Here is a 25,516-nt window from a genome sequence, read left to right on the forward strand (position 1 = left end):
TCTGGGTATAAGTTGATGGTGAGAAAGACTTCATAGAGAAAAAAGTGACACTTAAAATGGGACTTGGAGTATGAGTATTTGTCATGCAGATATGGTAGTGACTGCACTCCAAGCAGAGGAACTAACATGCACAAAGGCATATACTGGTGTATTAAGGCAACTATCAATTGCTGAATATGGTGTGTATTAGTTAGGATGCTTTCAATTGCAGCTAAGTGGATATTCAACTAAAAGTATCATAACACAGGAACAATAATTAGTTTATTATGTCACATGACAAAAAGTCCAAAAGAAGTTGGTTCCCAGGCAGGTTCAGTGGTTCAATATTGTCAACAAGGTGCCAGAGGCTTTCTTATCCTTCTGCTTTATCATCCTTGTTTTTTCAATGTCTTCTGGATTGTAAGATGGTTATCATGTCACATGCAAGCGCAACCACATCCAGGGAAGAACAGGACGACCACTTCATTCTTCATGTGTCCCTTTATTAGGCAGGAAAACCTTTCACTGAAGCTCTCCTTCAGATGTCTCTTCCAGCCCTCTGCCCTTGTTCTCAGTGCAAGGAGGCTGGGAAAGTGAGTATATTGCATTTTTAGCTTTTACAACAAGATGCTCTACCACAAGGAAGGAATGGCGGGAACAGAGCCTGAAGAAGCCAGGTTCTGAAGGCCTCATATGCCTAAGAATTTTCCATTTTCTCCTACAGACCATTTGAGATAAATGGATCAGAAGAGTAATATAATCAACTCTGCATTTTGGAAGATAACATTGCTATATAAGTACATAGAAAGAATCTGGGATGATAGATGTCTGATACTAATAATTATCTCTGAAGAGGGGAGTGGGATTGGCAGAAATGAAGGGGAATATGCACATTTTACTCTTTAGCAGTGGTTCTCAACAGGGGAAGATTTTGCCCGCAGGGGATATGTGACAAGGTCTCCACTTTTTTTTGTAGTCATGGGTAGGAAAGTGCTATGGGAAATTAGTGGACAGAGGCCAAGAATGTTGGTAAACATTCTACAAGGCATGGGACAATTTCCACAACAAAGAAGAATCCAGTCCAAAATGTCAGTGGTGCCAAGGCTAAAAGGCTATGGTCATAGACATCTTTATTATTTTAATTTTTACTACAAACCTATATTCATGTAGTACTTATGTTTTAAAAATGTTTAGGGGCAACTGAATGGTTTATTCAGTTAAGTAGTTGACTCTTGATTTCAGCTCAGGTCATGATCTCAGGGTCCTGGGATTGAGCCCTGCATCAGGCTGTGTTCAGTGTGGAGTCTCTTTGAAACTACTCTCTTCCTCTGCCCCACCCTCTCACACTTTTTCTCAAATACATAAATCTTTAAAAATGCTTAAAATATTATTTCATAAACCAAAATTCTCAAGCATTTGTTGGAAAGCAAATGGGAAGGGTGGAAACTAGAGATGAATAGACCAGTTAGGAAGCTATTGAAATATTTAATTCAATGGTTTTCATTTTCTTTCTTTTCCATTCCCCCATCCTCCCTCCCTCCCACACTTCTTTCCTTTCCTCCCTCTGTCTCTCTCTTTCTTTTGGCAGTTGGAACACTTTATATCAGTGAAATTTTCCTGGAACCCAGTACATCTATCAAGGAATCAATCAATCAATCAATCAATCAATCAGCACTGCTCTGGTTGAAGCAGGAATGGGGTCTAGGACCCTAGTTTCTGATGCTCTCCCTCTCTTCTCATGGTGGCTTGATATACTTCTACAGAGTACTTTGAATGCCCCCAAATAGAAGCTGAGGCCTGGCCTGGGTCAAGGATGGTAGAGATGGGGAGGCTGAGAAGATTCAAGAGTTAAGTGTGTATAGTATGTTTGTCGGACCAATCATGATAATAACTCAGATAGCTAATTACAAACTGTTACAGTTTTGTCAATAAGAAGTGGCATATATTGGGCCACTTCTAATTTCTAATTTGCTACAAATAACTTTTACCATTTAACACTGAGGAAAGGAAAAATAAATGACAAAGTAAGGGAGATATTTAACAGACAGAACTGATGAAACACGGTAATTGGATATTAGAATAAGAGAGAGAGAAAGCTTGGAGGATTCCCAGGTTTCTGGCTTATGTTACTGAGTATATACGGAAGCTATTCATTAAGGTGAGGAATATAGGAAAGGGCAAAATTACGAGTTCAATGTTAGATGTGTTACATTTGAGGTGCCTGTGACAGATTCAGGCAGATGTGTTGAGTAGGCAATTAGATGTATGGGTCTGAAGCTCAGGGAGAGGTCTGACCTAAAGACAAATATTGGGAATCATCAGGAAAGAAATGGTGAAACCTTGGAATTAAGTGAGATTATACAGGAAGAGTAGAGTGATCCTAGGATAGAACTTTAGAGAAAAGCAGTAGTTAGGGAATAGGCAGAAAAGGAGGTCTCCTCGAAGGACATGGGGAAGGATGAACCAGAAGCAAAGAGGAGAATAATGAAAATGCAGAGTATTCAATGGAAGAAAAGTGTTTCAAGAAAGAGAAAGCAAAAAGGAGAAGAAAAGAAAGAAGAAGAAGAAGAAGAAGAAGAAGAAGAAGAAGGAGAAGGAGAAGGAGAAGGAGAAGGAGAAGGAGAAGGAGAAGAAGAAGAAGAAGAAGAAGAAGAAGAAGAAGAAGAAGAAGAAGAAGAAGAAGAAGAAGAAGAAGAAAAACCAAGAATCAACAGGTATTGGCACGGATATGGTGAAAAAGGAACTCTTGCCTTTTTGGTGGGAATGCAAACTGGTGTAGCCACTCTTGAAAACAGTATGGAAGTCCCTCAAAAAATTAAAAATAGGACTAGGTAAGATCCAGTAATTGCACTATGAGGTGCTTATCCCCCCCAAAAAAGCACTACTTCAAAAAGATACATGCACCCCTATGTTTATAGCAGCATTAATTACAATAGCGAAATTATGGAATCTGTCCAATTATCTATTGATAGATAAATGGATAAAGTAGATTTGGTATATATACAAAATGGAATATTATCCTGCCATAAAAAAGAATGAAATCTTGCTCTTTGAAATGATATGGGTGGAGATAGAGAGTATAATGTTAAATGACGTAAGTCAGTGGGAAAAATGAAATACCATATTATTTCACTTGTATGTCAAATTTAATAAGCAAAACAAATGAGTAAAGGGGGAAAGGGGGGGGGAGAGAGAGAGATAGAAACCAAGAAACACACTGTTAAATATAGAGAACAAATTGATGGTTATCAGAGGGGAGTGGGTGGGGTTTGGGTTAAATAGGTGATGGGGATTAAGGAGCATACTTGATGCGTGCCAGGTGACATAGGTAAATGTTGAAGCACTATATTCTAAACCTGAAACTAATAATAACACTATGGTAACTAACTGGGATCAAAACAAAAACTTTTTAAAAAGCAATTGTAAGAATAAACACTGGACAAAACAAAAACATGTGGAGGCTAAACTACATGCTACAAAACAACCAATAGTTCAATAAAGAAATCAAAGAGGAAATTTAAAAATATATGTATATGGAGACAAATGAAAATAAAAACACACTGGTTCAAAATCTTTGGGATACAGCAAAAGCAGATGTAAGAGGATAATTTATATCAATACAGGACTATCTCAAGGAACATGAAAAATCACAAATAACACTCTAACATTACCTCTAAATGAACTAGAAAAAGAAAAATAAACCAAAGCCCAAAGTTAGTAGATGGTAGGAAATAATAAAGACCAGAGTGGAAATAAATGAAATTAGACTAATGAAACAATAGAAAAGATCAATGAAACCAAAAGCTGATTCCTTGGAAAGGGAAACCACATCAATAAACATTTATATAGACTCATCAAAAAGAAAGGAGAGAAAGCTCAAATAAATGAAATATGAAAGAAAAAACAACCAATACTATGAAATACAAATGATTATAACAAAGTACTATAAGAAATTATATGTCAAGGCACCTGGGTCGCTCAGTCGTTAAGGATCTGCCTTCAGCTCAGGTCATGATCCCAGAGTCATGGGATCCTGCCCAGCATCTGGCTCCCTGCTCTGCGGGAAGCGTGCTTCTCTCTCTCCCACTCCCTGTGCTTGTGTTCCCTCTCTTGGAGTCTCTCTCTCTTTGTCAAATAAATAAAATATTTTAAAAAAGAAATTATATTCAAATATATGTCAAATAACTGAACAGCATAGAAAAAATGAACATATTTCTATTAATATATAATCTTACATAATTGATTTAGGAGAAAATAGACATTTTGTTACCAATTACTAGTAACAAAATTGAATCAGTAAACAAAAAACTCCCAACAAACAAAAGTCCAGGAGAAGATAGCATGTGAATTCTACTAAATAGTTAAGGAAGAGTTACAGAGTGCCTGGCTGGCTCATTCAGTGCAGCTGGCTCATTCAGTACATCTCAGAGATGTGGGTTTGAGCCCCACATTGGGTGGAGAAATTGCTTAAATCTTTTTTAAAAAGAGGGTTAATATCTATTTTCCTCAAACTATTCCAAAATATTTAATAGAAAGGAAAGCTACCAACTACATTCTATGAAACCAGCATTACCCTGATACCAAATCTAGATAAAGACACTATAAAAAAGAAAACTAAGGGCCAATATCTCTGATGAACATAAAGAAAAAATCATTAAGAAAATATAAGCAATCCAAATTCAACAATACTTTAACAAGATCATTCACCACAGTGTAGTGGGGTTTAATTTAGGGATGCAAGGACTAGTCAATATATGCAAATCAATGTGGTATACCACATCAACAAAATGACAGATAAAAATCTCAATGCAATCACTATTAAAACACCAGTGACATTTTTCACAGAAATATAACAAAAACTACTAAAATTTGAGTAGAACTACAAAAGAACCCAAATAGCCAAAGCAATATTGAGAAAAGTACAATGCTGGAGGTAGTACAACCCCAGATTTCAAGATATACTACAAAGCTACAGTAATAAAAACAATAATGTTATTGGCACAAAAGCAGACATACATCAATGGAACATAACAGAGAACACTGAAATAACCCCACAATTACACAGTCAAGTAATCTATGACAAAAGTGGCTAGAATACATAATGATGAAAAGACAATCTCTTAAATAAATAAGTGCTGAGAAAACTAGACAGGTACATGCAAAAGAATGAAACCGGACCATTATCTTACACCACACACAAAAATAAACTCATAATGCATTAAAGACCTAAACACGAGAGTGCAACAATAAAACTAGCAGAATATACAGGCAGTAATCTTTTTGACATTAGCCTTAGCAACATTTTCTAGATAGGTCTTTTCATCCAAGATAAAGAAAAGCTAAAATAAATTATTGGGACTGCAAAAAAATAAAAAAAAACAAACAACTTTTGCATAGTGAGAAAAAACATCAAGAAAACGAAAATGTAACTTCCTGAGTGGGAGAGAATATTTGCAAATGCTATATATGATAATATTCAAGATACATAAAGAATGTATGCAACTCAACACCAAAAAGCAAAACAATCACAATAAAAAATGAACCAAGGACCTGAATAGACATTTTCCCAAAGAAGATATATCAATGGCCAACAGACACAGGAAAAGATGCTCAATATCACTAATAACCACAGAAATTCAAATTAAAAACACAATAAGATGTCAACTTACATCTGTTAGAATGGCTAGTATCAAAAAGATAAGAATAGCAATCTCACTCCAGGATACATATCCAAAAAAATTGAAATCAGTACTTCGAAGAGATATCGGCAACCCCCATGTTCATTGCAGCACTATTTACAATAGCCAATACTTGGAAACAGTCTTGTGCCTTAAGTGTTCTTCAACGGATGAATATATAGAGAATATTATTCAGCTATGAGAAAGAAAGAAATCCTGCCATTTGTGAATTTGTGACAACATGGATGGACCTTGAAGGCATTACTCTAAGTGAGGTAAATCAGACAGAGAAGGACAAATATTTTATGATGTCACTTACATGTGGAATCCAGAAAAAAACTGAAGTTGTTTTTCTTTTCATTTAATTTCATCCAGGTTATGTATATATTTGAAACAGCATTTTGAAAGTATAAAGGGTAAAGAAAGTCTCCTTCTACCCTTGGTCTCTAATTGTCCAGTTTCCAACCCAGGAAGCAATAGCAGTCACCATTTTCTCTACTATCCAGTTCTTTCTTTTGTTGTTGTTTAATTGAAGCATTGTTGACACATAATGTTACATTAGTTTCAGGTATACAACATAGGGATTCAACAGGTTTATACATTATGCTATATCTACAAGTATAGCTAACATCTGTCAGTATACAATGCTATTATAATACCACTGACCATAGGGATGCCTGGGAGGTTCAGTTAAGCGCCTGACTTCAGCTCAAGTCATGATTTTGGGGTCCTGAGATCAAACCCCGTGCCAAGTCCTATATTGGGCTCTGGAATCAGTAGGGACTCTCCTTGTCTCTCTCCCTCTCTTGCTCATGCTCTATCTCAAATAAATAAATAAAATCTTTAAAAAAAAAACAAAATAATATCACTGACTACATTCCCTACACTCTAATTTTTATCCTCATGACTTATTTATTCTGTAACTGGAGGCCCATATCTCCCACTCCTCTTCACCACTTTTTGTCTATCTCCCCACACCTTTCTGCTCTAGAAACCACATTTTTTTCTCTGTATTTATAGGTTTGTTTCTGCTTTTTGATTTATTTCTTTGCTCTTTTGTTTGCTTTTTAGATTCCAAATATAAATGGAATTGTATCATATTTGTGTTTCTCTGTTGGTTTATTTCACTTAGCATAATATCCTCTAGATCCATCCATGCTGTCACAAATGGTAAAGTCTCATTTTTATGGCTGAGTAATATTCCATTGTATGTATATGCCACAACTCCTTTATCTATTTACCTATCAATGACGGGCTAACTTCATATCTTGACTATTATAAATAATGCTTCAATAAATATAGGGATGCATTTATCTTTTCTACTTGGTGTTTTCATTTTTGGGGGGATAAATACCCATTAAGTGAGGTAATGGATCATAGATATTTCCATTTTTAATTTTTTGAGACACCTTCATACTGTTTTACACAGTAGTTGCACTGATTTACATTCCCACTAATAGTGCACAAGGTTTCCCTTTTTCTTCACATCTTTACCAACTTTTGTTATCTCATGTTTATGATAAAAGCCATCCTAAGAGGATTCTTTAAAAACTGAACTCATAAACATAAAGAGAATGGTGGTTTATCAGGGGCTTGGGTTGGGGGATTTTTGGAAGTGTTGCTTAAGGGTAAAATATTACAACTAGTAGATAAATAAGTTTTGGAGCCTTTATGCACACTAAGTGAGTATAGTCAACAATACTATGTTATAAACTCTAAAGCTACTGAGACAAATTCTTAACTGTTGTTAACAGGAAGAAATGATAAATGTGTGACATGATAAAGGTGTTAGCTAATGCTACTATAGTAATAATATCACAATATATAAATGTATGAAACTAACCATTGTATACCTTAAACTTATGCACTGTTTTATGTCAATTGTATTTCAATTAAAAAAAAAAAAGAAAAACGTACAAAACCTCACCATGGGCAAGGCCCCACCAAGAGAGTGCATGTTGGCTACTTGCTGTCCCAAGAGGAAGTGATTACAGATTTAATCAGAGAACACTAAGAAAACAGTTAGGGCACTCAGAAATCTCTATCCGAACACCAACCTTCTGAGGATAATTTTACTCAAGATAAGAAATAACAGCTTACCTTTAGAGCTAGCAAGTGCCAGCTGACACATTCTCAGTGGGAACTTTCCTTGAGCTATATAATGACTATGTATAAAGAGAAAAACTAAACTCTGAGGCAATTCCATTGAACTTGGTATAGTTCCTTTAGAAGTTTGACAATAACAGATACAACATATTAGATCCACACACTAGGAAGAAAGCCTCAGCAGTAACTGATGAGGCCATGAAAGAGATGGATCAGCTTGAAACAGTCATCCCAAACTGTTGCCATATCTTTACAGGTTCATTGGACATAGCACAAAATAATCACCCAGAATATTTCCTTCCTTATGGAAGAGAAGAAGACTGAGGAAAAAAGACTGAGGAACCTAGACACCAGAGGAACAACTGCATGATCTGATCGATAATCAGAATATGAAAAAAAGCAAAGACTATGCCTATTTTTGCTCATATTTCTATCCTTAGCATTTATCACCATGCTTGACACATAGAATTTATTCAATACACATTCAACAGAAGGACTTAAGATAGGCCAATATAACAGGAAATACTCGTAAGGGCAGCATGAAGAATCTCTGTCATGTTGCTTTAATAGGCCAGGATAAAGCAATGTGGTAAGATCAGGGCAGAAACAAGGGACTACAGGTAAACAAAATTTCTGTGTGTGGAGGTTACCAGTATGACTTTGTATACTTTCTTAAATTACGGCTACTTCAAATCTAAGATAACTTTAAATGAAATTTCTACCATTACTTTTATATTATTAAGAGAAAAAAAACTGCCAATTATACTATAACACACCATCATTTATGAAATAAATCTCAACTTAATAAATGCTAAAATGTGAAAAATGTGTGGTTCTTGGAATCAATGAAATATATTTATGGTTGCTGGGACTGGCTCTTTCCCAGTGTGGGTACAGCTACTCATAAAGTGGGTCAGTGGCTGAGACTTAGGGACAAGAGAGGCCCTAAAAGAATCCAGAAGTGCATCCAGGAAAAGCAAAGTCAAAAGAGGGAGAGAAATTGAAGATAATTATGATTTAATAGCAGAAAACATGGTGTTGCTAAGAGACAAGGTAGTGGAGAGTCAAGGGCCCAGTTTGGAAGAGTTACAAATGAAGAGAGTTGCCTATGGATCTGAACAGTCTTTGAGATGATACCTACAATTGGACCCCTGGCAAATAGTCCCTTGGTCCCAACATTGTCCCCTGCTTCAAATGTTCCTACATAGTTTCTCAAAACTTATGAAACATCTGTTCGGCTGACTGAATTATAAGAGTGTCTACTCCATGTTTTAGATGGTGCTGACACAAGACTTAGGACACAAACAACAATATTCCACGACATAATACCCTGGGGAATTCTTACAAAAATGTGATGACATAGGTGTTATACAAACGTAGATGCTAAAGGATTATTCAAAGTTTTAAGAACATACATGAAGATAAAGTATTTACAATACAGTGTGATGGGGATAAGTATGTGCTTAGTAGTTAAGAGGAATGAAACATTTCTTCCAGATGGTTTTAATTTGAGTAAGGATGGATATTTTATTGGTAAACAGAATCATTATTTTAGAAATTTATGATATAAAATCTTGAGATAAATTACCCATTCTCTGCTTGATAATTTGCGGTGAAAAAATATAAAACTGGAGAACAATTATGGCGTCGTAAAATTTTGTGAAAATCTGGACCTGGCAACTACTCTCAGTAGGATTCACCAAACATAAAGTTTTACTTTACACACATACCTATTCCCTGCTTTTGTTTGACTTAACTTCTGGGATGTTGAAAAAAGTGACTAGGAATTATTTATAACAATATTTAGGATATCTGGGATGTTCTATGTGTGTGAAAATTTTGCTTGTTATGATGGATTATGTTCAGTACTTGAACTGTGGCTTCTTTTTCTTTGATAAAAATCTATGATCAGATTTATTCCATAAATAATACATTGTCAAATGGAAATTACATAGCTTTAGAAACCTAGATAAGCATCAAGCACTGTTCTTGGTATATATAATCCTGCAAGGACCATTTTGTCATGTCTAATTTCAATTGCTCAGATTAATAGATGGACATGATTTGTGGTCTCTTACCTTCTATGTTAAGAAAGAAAGAGGAAGCCATCAATAGTCAAATTCAGTGGAGATGTCAAATTTAAAAATGAATAAAAAGTAAGTTTCCTTGGTTTCTCTCTCAAGGCCCTTTGTGAAAGATTTGAAGATGAAAAACCAAAGATAGGAACACCTGAGTGGCTCAGTCATTGAGTGTCTGCCTTTGGCTTGGGCCATGATCCCTGGGATCGCGTGTCCTGCATTGGGCTCCCTGCATGGCAGGAAGCCGCTTCTCCCTCTTCTCCTGCTTGTGTTCTCTCTCTCACTGTGTCTCTCTCTATCAAATAAATAAATAAAATCTTTAAAGGAAAAGAAAAGAAAAACCAAGGATAGAAAATTTTCAAGACTTATTTTGTTAGAAATTGTCCCAAACAATTCAATTAAAAGTAGCAGAGGCAAAAAAAGTGTAATGAAGGGTTGAACAACCAAACCTCAGGAGAGGCAGGGATACAGCTGGACCTCAGGAACAATTGGAATCAAGTCTTTGCACACTGCCAAGACTTGAATCCACTGTATCTCACTAATAAGTTTATCTTTACACATAATCTTCATTATCTCCAAATGCAGACTGGCCTTCTTCACATGATGGCATGGCCTCTGTGCCTTGTATAACTAGAGAGTGACAATCCCTTTCCCAAGCTCCAGTTTGAAAAGCTAAAGGGTAGAATTTGCTAATCCATACTTAAGTAAGCCAGCCATCCCTAGATTCATCTCTGGGTCAATAAGCTATTATCAGGAAGTATGTTTTAGAAGGGAATGGTAGTACTGGGTATCTAAGAATATAACAAACAGGTTCCATTAAAAAATGGAGAGTAGAACATTTCACAGAAGAGGGAAAATTGGTGAGCAGGCAAAGCAACTGACCATAAGAGATTAATGAGGGGTCCCTGAAGTCTTTCAGCTCCTGAGATTTCACATGCTTCCCTCTATATTTTCTTTTTTCCCAATGGAGCCAAGTCTGAACACAAACATGGACACAGGAGGCCATGTGGTGTCTCTTAAGCCTGATAGTCCTATCCTAATCCCTGTACCCCTTGGTCTTTATACTCCAAATGCCAAGGAAGGAGACTGAATGGCTTATATTTTTGATGTTTTCTGATCAACTTTCTCTCTTCCTGAGGTCTTCTTTCTCAGTGGGGAAGCAATCAGTCCCCCTCCCCACTATGGCCCACCTACTGTAGCTTGGTCTCCTTCTCTGTGGACCTCAGCTGAGCCCAAGGAACCCACATCATCTTACCACTGTGACCCATCTCATCCTACCACTGTGACAGATGCACTCATCTTTGATGCCAAAATGACCTAACTTGCCAGACAATTAGGCCATACTGGACTGCCTAATTTCAAATTAAAAGATTCTATAAGGAAATGTGATGGAATCTACACTTAATAGTAATGACACATTTCCATAGTATTTTCCAATTTAAAAAAAATTCTCATGCATAATGGAATTGTATCCGTTTGTATACTTTAAAATCATATGTGAGTTTTACATTTGATTTAAGTGTTTAACTTAATAGAGGTTGATGTTAAAGCCGAGCTGCTTTCATAAAGAGTCTCATTTTTGTGAAAATAAGTATAAATGTGTTGAAAAGTACAATGCTGTCCTTATGTCAGTTAACCTACGCCGTTGCCAGCTTAGCTGTTCAGGCTAAAGATAAGTATCTCCCTCTATTTGCATGGTACTTTACAGATCTCCGATACTTTTACACCCACCATTTCTTTTGATTTTAAAAATATTTTTAGCAGGTGGACAGGACAGAAATTATTATCCAGATTTCTCATAAGGGGAAACTGAAGCATGGAGACATGCAAAGATTTGTCCAAGATTACTCAGCTATAAGGGACTGAGCTGGGATTACATCTATTGCCTTTAAGCCTAGGGCTTCTTCCCTTGAATACAAATGTCTGTTCTGTTTCTGAGACTAGATTGATTGCAAGCTCCTTGAAGGCGGGATTGTGCCTTATTTATTTTGGGTAAACCCATATGGCTGATGCTCAAAAAAATTGGTGACTGATTGATTTATCAAATGAGGCCCAGATTTACCTGCTTCTGAAAGCTGAGGAGCTCAGTGCTAGAGAGTTCCAGAATTGATGAGAAATTTATGAGAAAGCTAGCCTCTCCATCTATTGCTTGGCCTTGCCACCAGGGGTCAGCACTAGTGCTCCTGGGCCCAGAACCTAGGGCAGCAGGAAGGAGAGAGGAAAGACAACGGTAACCTTGAACTTCTGTTCCTCATGGCTACTGAGGGGACTCCCATTACCCGTGGGAAGAACCAGTCCACCACATGCACTGAGCCCTGGCCTGAGCCCTGGCCTTGGTAGGATGTGACAGAATCCAGGGCTTTTGGCAGGGGTTGGTGAGACATGGGCTGGAAGGTGAGGATACGAAATAGGACAGTGAAAGGAAGCCTGGATTAGCACAGAGACATTGAGGCTCCAGTTGGTGCTTTGACCTGCTGCGTGACTTCAGGCAGACACATTTTACCCTCTGGTCCTCAGTATCCCTATTATATGGCAGGTTAAACTAGAGTGTTAGTTCGTAACCAGACTTGCTGACCAGCATAATATGAAGAGCTTTTTTCAAAACTCAAGAGTCCCAAGACCTCACTCCAAATCTACTGAAGCAGAATCTCCAGGAGGTAGGAACTGTGATTGTGTCTTTGGCCACAGCTTCCCTGCTGATTCTACTTACACATCCTCCATTTGAGAACTGCTGGGCTGTGTTGTTGCTAAGAGCCCTGCCAGCATGTGGTCCCTACCTCTTCACAGGCAATCCAAGGCAAGGGAGATCACAAGACATCTCTTGAGCATTCATACCTCCAAGCTTTTCTCTTACTCTACTCCCAGGAGTCACACTGGCTATCTGGGGAAAGGTTCTTTCCCCACTGTCCTCCCTTCTCATACCCTGGCTCTCTGACCTTGCTGAGGTGGAAGCCGTAGGACTTCAGAAGTGCCACTTCCCTTGCCCATGGGCAGCACACCTCAGGCCCCTGGTATCTGCTTTGCCTTCTTTCCTGGGAAATGTCCTTTATATGCTTGAGAACTTCAGCAGGATCTTAGAATGAACAATCACAGGACTGGGAGAGGGAAAGGAAACATCCATGAGATAGGAGCTGAGAGAAGGGTTCTCTGTTGTGACAAAAAGCAAAAAGTAATAAATAGACCCTCCTGTCACTAAAGATTACAGTAGGAATAACTCCTTCCATTTGGGCATTTTTACAATTTCCAAAATACTTTCACAGTCTTTGACCACTTTGTATTTTGAACCTCAACAATCAATAGCCCTTAGAGGGAAGGGCCATTATCTCCAGGTCTGAAGGCCCTGCTTTCCTGCTCACCCTAGATAAAATAGCACTTCCTCTAACCCTTCATTTTTCATCTTCTTCCTTTGCTATATTTTATAGCCCTTACCACTACCTGGCATTTTATCTTACTTTTATTGCATATGTACTTGTTAATTTATTTATTATTTATATTCCCCACTAGAAGATAACCTTCAGGAAGACAGGGACTATAGTCATCTCATTCACTGTTGAAGTTCCAGTGGTTAGAAGAGTGTTTGGCAATATGATGACCCCTAAGTAAATATTTGTTTAATCAATAAATTAAATCTATAAATGGGGAAATCACACTCCACAAAAGGGAGCAGCTTTGTCCCAAATCTACACAGCTAGTCCCTGTTTCACACAGAACAAGATACCATGTCCTTCTTTCTCTTGACTCTCAGGACAGTGCTCTCTCTATTCCCATGGAGTCATAACTGCTGCACAGAGCTTAGCTCTAAAAGCACTCTGTTGATTTGGTGGCTAGGGCACTAGAAGAGGGACATTGAACTTGGTGGTCAGGACCAATGGTAAACACTACAATCTTGAAAATGGCCATTTGCCTTATAAGAAGGAAAGCTCTGGCATTAGCCATAAGCTAAGCCCCTGGGCCTGGCCAGATAACATCCCCTCAGTGGTCCAGGGAACTGGGTAAGAGTGTGGATGACTATGTCCATACCCACTGGTGAAGGCACTCCTACCAACAGTGGATGGGCTAGCAGGGGTGGCTGGGAGTTGTTTTTTATTATTCCCCTTTTTGTGGAAGGCTGATGAGCCTGAGAGTTACTTATACAGGCTCAGGAGCCAGTCTGCCAAGATTGGGAAGCTGGTTCTACCACTTACCAACTTTATGAATTCAGGCAAACATCTCCTAACCACCTCCGTTTCCTCATCTCTACCTACCAGCTAGAGTTACTGTGAGAGTTAAATGAAGTAATCCATGAAAAGTATTTGGAGAGGTATCTGGCACAAAATAAGTATTGATGCACGTTAGCCATGATTGTCGTTATTTTGCTAGAACTCATGATTATACTTTTTTCTTGTTCTATTATTTATTTTATTTCACCATCCTCATCATTGTTATCATTTCTCTTATTTTGCCTTATTTTTTGTTCCATATATTCTAGGAACTTTTCTTCCTCCAGCCCTACAGATTGATGGTAGATGGGGAAATGGAGGCGCAGAAGCTCCACAGTGGTTTGTCCCAGGTTTCATAGTTCACCAAGTCACCAAGAAGGCCACACCTTCCCAGCTGAGGGCTTGCTTTTGATGAGTTTGGGCCTCTTGGGAAATCTTCTTGCCACTAAGTTAGGGTCTGAGTCACACTATGCAAAATGAATGATATCAAGCACAAGGAGGCAGATGCTTCTGGGCTGGACTTAACACTATGGAGGTCTACTATCCAAATATTGCCTGAGACCCAGCCACTGTTGGTCTCCATCTCCTATAGTTGAGACTTTTGATCCCAGCTGTAGGCCCAGCAGAATCCTTGGCAGCCATCCTGTTACTGGGCAACCCTAGTCTCACCTACCAGCTTCAACATCAGAGTCTTGCTATGGCTTGGTCCTGGACCTGTGCCCTAGTTTGAGTCACTGGGCTCTTACTGATAATGTGACAAAATCTCCACTTTGCCCACCCAAGTTCTGATCCCTACTTCCATCCTTGATGATTTGAAAGCCGAATCCTGCCTTGCCTTTGCTGGTCCCCTCACAGACTGAAATCTGAGACTTTTCCTCTGCTGGAATCCTGCTGTGTGTAGACAGACACCCTCCAGCTGTAACATCCCAGTTGCCCCCTAGAGTGTTTGGTATCATCTACCCCCAGACTAGTTATCAGTTGCCATGTTTTCTGCTGAGATGTATGAGACTGAAGACCTCCACTGCCCTCCTAGATGTCCCATTTCCAGCTGTCACCTCAGCTCTTCAGAGAGCCTGTTCTGCCTGCCTTACTGAGGGGTAGGAAGACCTACTCCATACTGCCTGCCAGGTCTTGTCTTCCGTCAGGGCATGCAGGTTTGCTTCAGCAAACTGAGTCCATGAGCCCATGACAAGGAATTTGCACCTACTAAGTTTGATAAAGAAGTTCTCAAGTATCAGATGCTACTACCCAAGTGCTTATGCTGTTCTCTCTGTCTGGAATACTCATCCCATTATTTTCCCCAAATCTGCCCATTCTTCAACCTTAATGCCACATCCTCTCTTAAGCTTTCTTATTTTTTGAGCTGATCTTCATATAGCCTCCTTGTCTCTCTACTTCCACGTCCTCATGCTCTATCTTGAATGTGAGTTCTTTATCTACTTGTCTTAACTCTCCTGTGGATCATAAATCAGCCTGCTGTCACAGCAGGGACCATAATTGAGTACAGAGTAATGTGTAAACATATAAGCTCTGTAGTCAGATGGGTTTTGCTTGAATTTCAGCTCTGTCACTTACCAACTGTATGAAATTGGACAAGATTTTTTGTCTTTTTGGTACTCAGTTTCTTCATCTGTAAATGGGAATTTTAAGAGTAATTTCTAGGTAGGGTTGCTGTGAAAACTAAATGAGATGAAGCTTTGAGAGCACTTAAAAGAGAGCTAGTATACAGAAAGTGCTCAGTGTATGTTAGCTATTGTTATAAATCATCATCTCTGTAACCTCAAGGTATAGCTCAGAGTAGTTATCAGTAAAGTCTTCTCAATGAACAAATGAATACATGAATACATGAATAAAAGTAAAAGACCTGGATATAAGAGCCTGTGTCCTACTGACAATGCTAGACACCAATGTGAACAGCTTTGCATTGAAAATACATGTGCATTAGAAAACCATGTTCCCTCAGGAGAAAGTTTCTGCCTCGAGGAGCTGTATATAATAGCATATTCCTTTCTGGGGATGGAGATTGTTACAGTTTGTCTCTTCTATAGTACTACTAGAAGAGACAAATTTCTACAGTTTGTCTCTTCCAGTGTACAGTAATTATTGGAAATGAAAATCTAGACTTGTACTTTTCACTCTATCCTTACCTTCCTATGAATTGCCAAGAAACTTTCTTTCCATTGGGCTTTGCTCTCTCCCTTTGTTACACTGAAAATCATTGATTGGAATATTGGCAAATACTTGGAATTCTCAAGGGGGAAAAAGATGAGATAAATGCCACGTTCTGTTCAGGTTCACTTTTCTGATTCCTCACCATTGCCACCCCCAACAAATACAGTATTTGAGGGTTCATTGAGTCTATGGCATTTATTAAAATGAGCATAAAATAAACATGTAGAACTTGAAACAAAAGGAAATGAGGTAGGTGTTTTTCTAGTGCAGTGATATATATTATTATCATCTGAAATCACAATGACTTTCATTAGAAGACACTGAGTATATTGCTTGATATATAGTAGGTGCCTATCACATTCCTAGTTCAACCTGGAAAAGTGACTGATCAGGCTTTGCCACAGGAACACTGCCTGAACTTTGGTGCAAGTACCATTTATAGTCACCTCCAGTAGGCTCTTGAGGCCAATAGGAATGTGGGAAGTTAGTTGGGCCAAATTTTCCTTTGTATATGTCTAGTGATGGGGGATCACTACTTTATAATTGTTGCTATGTTCTTATCTATGCTATGATCTTCGAGTGCTCTAGAAAGCTCTGACTGAGGCATCAATGACACATCTGGTACTAGAACCCAAACCTCTCTATAACTCAGACTAGGGTACTCTCCATTGTACTACCCTTGGAATTGTAAAGGTATATTTATTCAGAGGTGTTGGGAAAAGAACTTTCCTAAGCAACAGGTGACCTGGGTCCAAGTCTGAGCTCTGCCACTGACTTGCTGTGTATAATTGGGTACTCTCTTGCCTTATATGGCCCTCAAATTCCATTTCTGAACAATGACAGGTTCAAACTGGATGATCTGTAAGACTCCTCCAGCTCACATATTCTAGGATCCTGTAATGAGGTCTAATCAAGATCTCATAAAACAGTGGATCTCAAAGTGTGGCCCCAGAATCCCTATGGATGACTAACACCATTTCCAAGGTTCAATGAGGTCTCCCTTTTCAAACTACATAGCTGTGGAAGGAAGTATTCTTTTCATATACTTCAACCAAAACAGCATATCACAGCAGACTGAATGCAGAAGCATCTATGAGAATGCAGTTCTCTTCTATTAAGACAGACATTAAAGATAGCATCAAAAAATGCAAAACCATGTCCCTCTTCTCAGTAAATTTATTTTATCTGTAGAAAATATTGTTGTTATTTATAAACTATATTAAAAGCATGTTCTAGAGACAGGGAGGAAGTTTGTGGTGGAGTAGGGGGACCCTAGGCTTGCCTCATCCCATGCATACAGCTAGATAGCTGACAAATCATCCTAAATTATCCCAGAAATCAACCTGAAGACTGACAAAACAAACTCCACAACTAGAGAGAGAGAAGAAGCCACACCTAAGAAGGCAGGAACTGTGGAGATGTGCTTTAGGGGAAAAATGGATCCTGGATACTACAGAGGAGAGGGAGGTGGTGGAAAAGGGCAAGTGAAAAAGTGGAGCACACAGGGATCCCACAAAGAGAACATTTCCTCATAGCCACTGGTTTGAAAAATGAGAGTGGCTGAATCTTATAAGTTCTTGCAGCTAGTGGGGCTTAAAGCCTGGAGCTTTAAAAGTCAGTGGGCTTGACTTGGATAGAAATCATTGTGCTGCTCTTGGAGAGAAGGCAGGCAAACTAAACCAGGGCAGACAGTGTAGAAACAGTGATCTGAAGACTGTCTGGGGTACACAGTGGGGAGAGCATTTGCTCTTCTCAGAGGGAGTCCGTGAGAGTCAGCATTCACAGGACACCACTCCGGGAACAAAGGAGCTGGCTGGCAACAGTTCCATTCCCCACCTCTCAGTATAAACACAGACCAACCTGCAGGAAGCAGCTCAGTGTGGACAATGGCTGCCTAACTTGCTTGCACTAATCTCCACCCCTCCCTGCCCTCTAGCATGTCTCCCCCTCTTGGTCAAACTTGACTCAGTTTCAGTGAGGTGGTCCCAACCTGAGAAGACCAACACAAACTCTTATCCATACCACATCTCCCCAAAACAGAGTTTTGGAGGACATACTTCCAGTGGAGATGGTCACAGGTCTCATTTCACAAGCAGACCTGAGCACACCTAGTTAAAATTCAACCACATTCAGGCCAGGGACTGAACACTGCTCATTGCAGGCAAGGAGAGCTTCTTGGCCTGGATAGAGCATCCAAACCACAACAGCAGAGAACACATAGCCACACTGGATGCACTTACTGAAGTATCAAGCCCTGGGCACTACATGACCTTTCCTCCTCAGGCCAATACTTTCAGGAGAAGGAGACACAACTGGCTTTTCTAAAACAGAGAAAGCAGAGACTTAGATAAAATGTGAAGATGGAGGAATTTATCCTAAATGAAAGAACAAGATAAGGCCACAGCCAGAGATCTAAGTGAAAGAGATATATAAAAAATGCCTGATGGACATATAAAGCAACAATCATAAGGATACACACAAGGGTTGAGAAAAGAAGAGTGGAGACACCAAAGAAATAAAAGAGTTAAAAAGAATCAAAGATAAAGAGTGCAATTAAGGAGATTAGAAACATGCTCCATGGAATGAATAGCAGGTGGGAAGAAGTAAAGGAACAAATTAATGACCTGGAAGACACAGTAACAGAAAACAATGGAGTTGAACAAAAGAGAGAAAGAATTGTAGAACACAAGAATAGACTGAGGGAACTCAGTGACTCCATTAACTATAGTAATATTCATATTATAAGAGTCCCAGAAGAAAAGAGAGAAAAGAGGGAAGTAAATTTATTTGAGGAAATAATAATTGAAAACTTCCCTAATTTGGGGATCTGCCATCCAGATCCAGAAGGCATGGAGAATTTCCATGAAAACTAACAAAAAGCAGATCCACATAAAGACATATTGCCATTAAATTGGCAAAATACAGTGATAAAGACAGTCTTGAAAGCAGCAAGACAAAAGAAGTCATTAACTTATAAGAGAAACCCCAGAAAGCTATCAGGGGATTTTTCAGCAGAAACTTTCCAACACAGAAGAGAGTGGGATGATATATTCAAAGTGCTGAAAAGAAAAAATTTGCAGCCAGGAATACTCTATCCAGCAAGGCTATCATTTAGAATAAGAGATATAGAGTTTCCCAAACAAAAACTAAAAGAGTTTATTACCACTAAAACAGCCCTGCAAGAAATAGTGAAGGGGACACTTAAAGTGCTAAGAAGAGAAGGTATAAAAGCAGGAAACACAAAAGCAGTAAAATAAATATTTCTGTAAAAAATCAGTCAAGGAACTCACAGAAAAACATAAAATATAATAACATATACCTAAAACATGGGGAGGAGAGGCATAAAGAATGTATTCAAACTTAAATGACCATCAACTTAATAGACCACTATTTGCAGAAGAGGTAAAATACTAAGCTAATGATAACCATATATCACAAACCACTAATAAACATGCAATGAATAAAGAGAAAGAAAACCAAATATATCACTAAAGAAAATCACCAAAACATGAAAGAAAGAAAGATAAGAAAGGATCAGAGAAAATCTCTAGAAACAACAACAGAACAAGTAATAAAATGACACTAAATACAAATATATGAATAAATTGACTAAATGCTCCAATCAAAAGACATAGGGTGGCAGAATAGATTTTTTAAAAAGCCTACAAGAGACTCATTTCAGACAAAAATAAACCTGAAGATTGAAAGTGAGGGGATGGTGAAACATTTATCATGCAAATGGATATCAAAAGAAAACCAGAGTAGCAATACTTATCTCAGATAAACTAGACTTTAAAACAAAGATGGTGACAAAAGACAAAGAAGAGCAATATATTAAATAGTAAAGGGGACAATCCAACAAGAAGATACAACAATTCTAAATATTTATGCACCCAATATGAAAGCACCCAAATATATAAAAATGATTAATAAGAAACATAAAAGAACTAATTGATAACAGAACAATAACTGTAGGGGACTTTAAGACTCCATTCAAACCAATGGACAAATCATTTAAATAGAAAAACAATAAGGAAGCAAAGGCTTTGGATGACACACTGGAACAGATGGGCTTAACAAATATATTCAGAACATTTTTTTTTCAGCTTTTAAAATTTTAATAAACATATAATGTATTTTTATCCCCAGGGGTACAGGTCTGTGAATCGCCAGGTTTACACATTTCACAGCACTCACGATAGCACATACCCTCCCCAATGTCCATAACTCCCTTCCCCTCTCCCAACCCCACCTCCCCCCAGCAACCCCCAGTTTGTTTTGTGAGATTAAGAGTCACTTATGGTTTGTCTCCCTCCCAATCCCATCTTGTTTCATTTCATCCTAAAACAGCAGAATACACATTCTTTTCAAGTACACGTGAAACATTCTCCCATATAGATCACATATAAGGCCACAAAGAAGGCCTCAACAAACAGAAAAGACTAAAGTCATACCATGCATCTTTTCTGACCATAACGCTATGAAACTAGGAGTTAATCACAAGAAAAAATATGGAAAGACCACAGATACATACAGGTTAAATAAAATGCTACTAAACAATGAATACGTCAACCAGGAAATATAGTAATAAATTTTAAAAAACATAGAAATAAATGAAAATGAAAACACAATTGTCCAAAACCTCTGGGATGCAGCAAAAGTGGTCCTAAGAGGGAAGTAGATAACATTACATGTGAACCTCAAGAAGCAAGAAAAATCTCAAATAAAAACCCTAACCTTACACCTAAAGGAGAAAACAACAACAAATGAAACCTACAGCCTGCAGAAGGAAGGAAATAGTAAAGATTAGAGCAGAAATGATACAGACACTAAAAAACAAACAAAACAGCTGAACAGATCAATGAAACCGGGAGCTGGTTTTTTTAAAAAATTAAGAAAATTGATAAACTTCTAACCAGACATACCAAAAAGAAAAGAGAAAGGATGCTAATAAAGAAAATCATAAATGAAAGAGGAGAAATAACAACAAAACCATGGAAATACAAATTATTTTAAGAGAATATTATGAAAAACTATATGCTAACAAATTGGACAACCTGGAAGAAATGGATAAATTCCTAGAAAATATAACTACTAAATCCCAAACCAGAAGAAATAGAAAACTTGAATAGACTGATAACCAGCAAAGAAGTTGAATCAATAATCAAAAATCTCCCAACAAACCAAAGTCCAGGACCAGATGGCTTCACAGGCCAATTCTACCAAACATTTAGAGAATAGCTAATACCTATACTTCTCAAACTATTCCAAAAACTAAAAAAGGAGGAGAAACTTTGAATATCATTCTATGAGGCCAACATTACCATGACGCCAAAACCAGATAGACACCATAAAAATAGGGAAGATAGGCCAATATCTCTGATGAACATAGATTCAAAAATCCTCAACAGAATACCACCAACTTCATCCAAGAACACATTAAAAAATATTCACCAAAATTGAGTGGGATTTATTCCTAAGTTGAAAGCATCCTTCAATATTTGCAAATCAATCAATGTGATACATCACATTAATGAAAGAAAGGATAAAAACCATATGATCACTTCAATATATGCAGAAAAAGCACTTAATAAAGTACAACATCCATTCATGATAAAAACTCTTTAAAAAGTAGGTTTAGAGGGAACATACTACAACATAATAAAGGCCATCTATGAAAAACCCACACCTAACATCAGGTCAGAAACAAAACAAGGATGTCTACTCTCACCACATTTATTCAATAGAGTACTGGAAGTTCTAGCCACAGCAAGCATACAATAAAAAGAAATAAAAGGCATCCAAATTAACAAGGAAGAAGTGAAACTCATTATTTGCAGATTACATGATACTATATTTAGAAAACCCAAAAAACTTCATCAAAAAATTTCTAGAACTGATACACAAATTCAGTAACATCACAGGATACAAAATCATGTACAGAAATCTGTTGCATTTCCATACACCTATAATGAAGAAGCAGAAAGAGAAATTAAGGATTCAATCTCACTTACAGTTATACCAAAAACAATAAGATAGCTGGGAATAAACCTAACTAAAGAGTTGAAAGATCTGTACTTTGATAATTATAAAACACTAATGAAAGACATTGAAGATGACACAAAGAAATGGAACAGCATTCCATGCTCATGATTTGGTGGAACAAATATGTTTAAAATGTCTATAATACCCAAGGCAATCTACATATTGAATGCAGTCCTTATCAAAGTACCAACAACATTTTTCACAGAGCTAGAACAAACAATCCTAAAACTTCTATGGAACCACAAAAGACCCTGAGTACCCAAAGCAATCTTGAAAAAGAAAAGCAGAGCAGGAGACATAATCCTGGACTTCAAGTCATATTACAAAGCTGTAGTAATTAAAACAGTATGGTTCTGGCACAAAAGAACAGACACATAGATCAATAGAACATAATTTCAAAAACCCAGAAATAGACCTACAACTCTATGATCAATTAGCCTTTGACAGAACAGGAAAGAATATCCAGTGGGAAAAAGACAGTCTCTTTAACAAATGGTGTTGGGAAAACTGGACAGCAACCTGCAAAAGAATGAAGCTAGATAGCTTTCTTACACCATACATAAAAATAAATTCAATGTGGGTTAAAGACCTAAATGTGAGACCTGAAAACATAAAAATCCTAGAGAGAGCATAGGCAGTAAGGTTTCAGACATCAGCCAGAGCAGCATTATTTATTTATTTATTTTTAGATAGGTCTCCTGAGTGAAGGAAATAAAAGCAAAAATAAATTGCACAGCAAAGAAAACAATCATCAGAACTTTTAGGCAACCTGCAGAATGAAAGAAGATACTTGCAAATGGCATATCCAATAATAAAATGTTAGTATCTGAAATATATAAGGAACCTATACAAATCAACACCCAGAAAACAAATAATCCAATTAAAATGGGCAGAAGAAATGAATAGACATTTCCCAAAGAGGACATCCAGATGGCCAAAAGTCATGTGAAACAATGCTCAAGATCATTCATCATCAGGGAAATGCAAATCAAAACTACAATGAGATATCACCTCACACCTGTCAGAATGGGCAAACAATGCAAGAAACAACAGGTATTGGTGAGGATGTGGAGAAAGAGGAACCCTCTTGTATTGTTAATGGGAATGCAAAGTGGTGTAGCCACTCTGGAAAACAGTATGGAGGTTCCTCAAAAGGTGAAAAATAGAACTACCCTATGATGAAGCAATCACACCCCTGGGTGTTTACCCAAAGAATACAAAAACACTAATTCAAAGAGATACCTAAACCCCTGTTTATAGCAGCATTATTTATAACAGTCAAGATGTGGAAGCAGCTCAAATGTCCATTAATTGATGAATGGATAAGGAAGAAGGGACGTATATATATATACACACACACACACACATATATATGTGCATATATATGTATGTATACATATACGTAAAAAGGGGATATATATACACAAGTATATGTATATATGTCCCCTTTTTACGTGTATATATATACATGTCTATATACGTGTATATATATATATATATATATATACGTCCCTTCTTCCTTATCCATTCATCAATTCATCAATTATATATATATACACATACATATATATATAATATATATACACACACACACAATGGAATATTATTCAGCCATTAAAAATAATGAAATATTGCTATATATAAGGACATGGATAGACCTATAGCATAATGCTAAGCAAAACAAGTCAGTCAGAGAAAGACAAATGCCAAATTATTTCACTCATATGTGGAATTTAAGAAATGAACAAATGAACAAAAAGGAAAAAGAAGAGAGAGATAGACAAACCAAGAAACAGACTCTTAACTATATAGAACAAACTGATCCTTGCCAGAGGGGAGGGGATGGGGGGTTAGGTTTAGTAGGTGATTGGGATTAAGCAGCACATTTGTGATGAGCACATGGTGATGTATGGAATTGTTGAGTCACTGTATTGTACACTTGAAACTAACATAACACTCAATGTTAACTAACTGGAGTTAAACTGAAATGAAATGAAGTAAAATACAGACATGTCCTAAAATATGTCATTTATGTTAACATGTCTAAATTCTAAATATGTTTTTAAAATTTTTTTTAAGGATTTAATTTCTTTATTTGTCAGAGAGAGAGAGAGTGCTCACAAGCAGGGAGAGTGGCAGGCAGAGAGAGAAGCAGACTCCCCACTGAGCAAGGACCCCCCCCCATTGTGGGACTTGATCCCAGGACCCTGGGGTCATGACCTGAGCCGAAGGCAGATGCTCAACCGACAGAGCCATCCAGGCGTCCCTTAAGTATGATTTTAAATGAATAAATCAATAAATATTCATTAAATGTCTCAGTTTTAATTTCTAATATGGTAGATATCCATAGGTACAGCCCACATAAATAAAATTTCTGGACTTTAATAACTTTAATTGTGGAAAAGTGTCTGGAGAGCAAGTTTGAGAATGGCTATTCCAGTATGTCTCTGACTTCCTGTCTTCATTTGGTACAGCCTTGTCCTTCCAGTGATTCCAGCTGTGATCTGCTCAATATCTGGCAGAAGGATGGACACAATTACCTCGAGAGGGAACCCATTCTTCCTAACTCACAGGTCTCAACCATACCAAGATTTTCTTCTCCTTCACCTGGGTTTCTTGGCTTGGACTGGTGATTCTGGCCTTAAACAAGACACCCTATCACAGGCAGTGCCACTTCCTGGGTAAGGAAATAGAGCAGCTGGCCTGGGGAATGTTAATGTGATAGATAGCTTCCCCGCCCCCACCTGCTTGTCTCCCTGCCCTAAATGCTACACTTTCTATGATTCCATCCCCCTTCCCTGACTTCCTCCCAATGACCATCCCCTAACCACCATCAAAGAAAGCAAGCTTCATGTCTGCTATACTGATCTTGGGAGGTATTGTGTGTGAGGCAAGGGAGGCGCCCGTAGATTCAGACTCCTTATGGAGTGTAGGAGGCAGAAGGAAGAAAGAGAGGAGGGAGGATTCGTGCTAACTGAGAGAACCCAGTACATGTCAGGTTCTTCATGTCCCCCATTCCAAGGCTGGGAGGTGAGTAAATATTTTTATCCTCATTCTCATGTTACATCCAGGGAAACAGAGTGGAGACAAAGTGACTTGCCTTAGGTGGGTACACAGTCAAAAAGTAGCTGGGCATGGATCTGAACTCAGGTCTGGATGATGCCAAATCAATGCTCCCTTCTGCTTTGCCAGAAGTGGGGAGAGTGAGGAACATCCAGGAGAGGAAGAGAGAGCCAGGGAACTAATAGCTATTGAACAC

The 25,516-nt window shown here is 38.0% G+C and overlaps 1 protein-coding gene across 1 annotated transcript in view; it reads left to right on the forward strand.

Moving 5' to 3' along the window:
- Positions 1–24,818, forward strand: part of YIPF6 (Yip1 domain family member 6) — an 86,193-nt gene extending 61,375 nt beyond the window's left edge. The window contains exon 8 of the transcript XR_006816865.1: positions 24,732–24,818. The gene's annotated coding sequence lies outside the window, so the exon portion shown is untranslated. The remainder of the gene's footprint in view (positions 1–24,731) is intronic.
- The last annotated feature ends 698 nt before the right edge of the window (positions 24,819–25,516 follow it).

This window comes from Meles meles, chromosome X, assembly GCF_922984935.1.
Source record: "Meles meles chromosome X, mMelMel3.1 paternal haplotype, whole genome shotgun sequence".
Taxonomy (NCBI): domain Eukaryota; kingdom Metazoa; phylum Chordata; class Mammalia; order Carnivora; family Mustelidae; genus Meles; species Meles meles.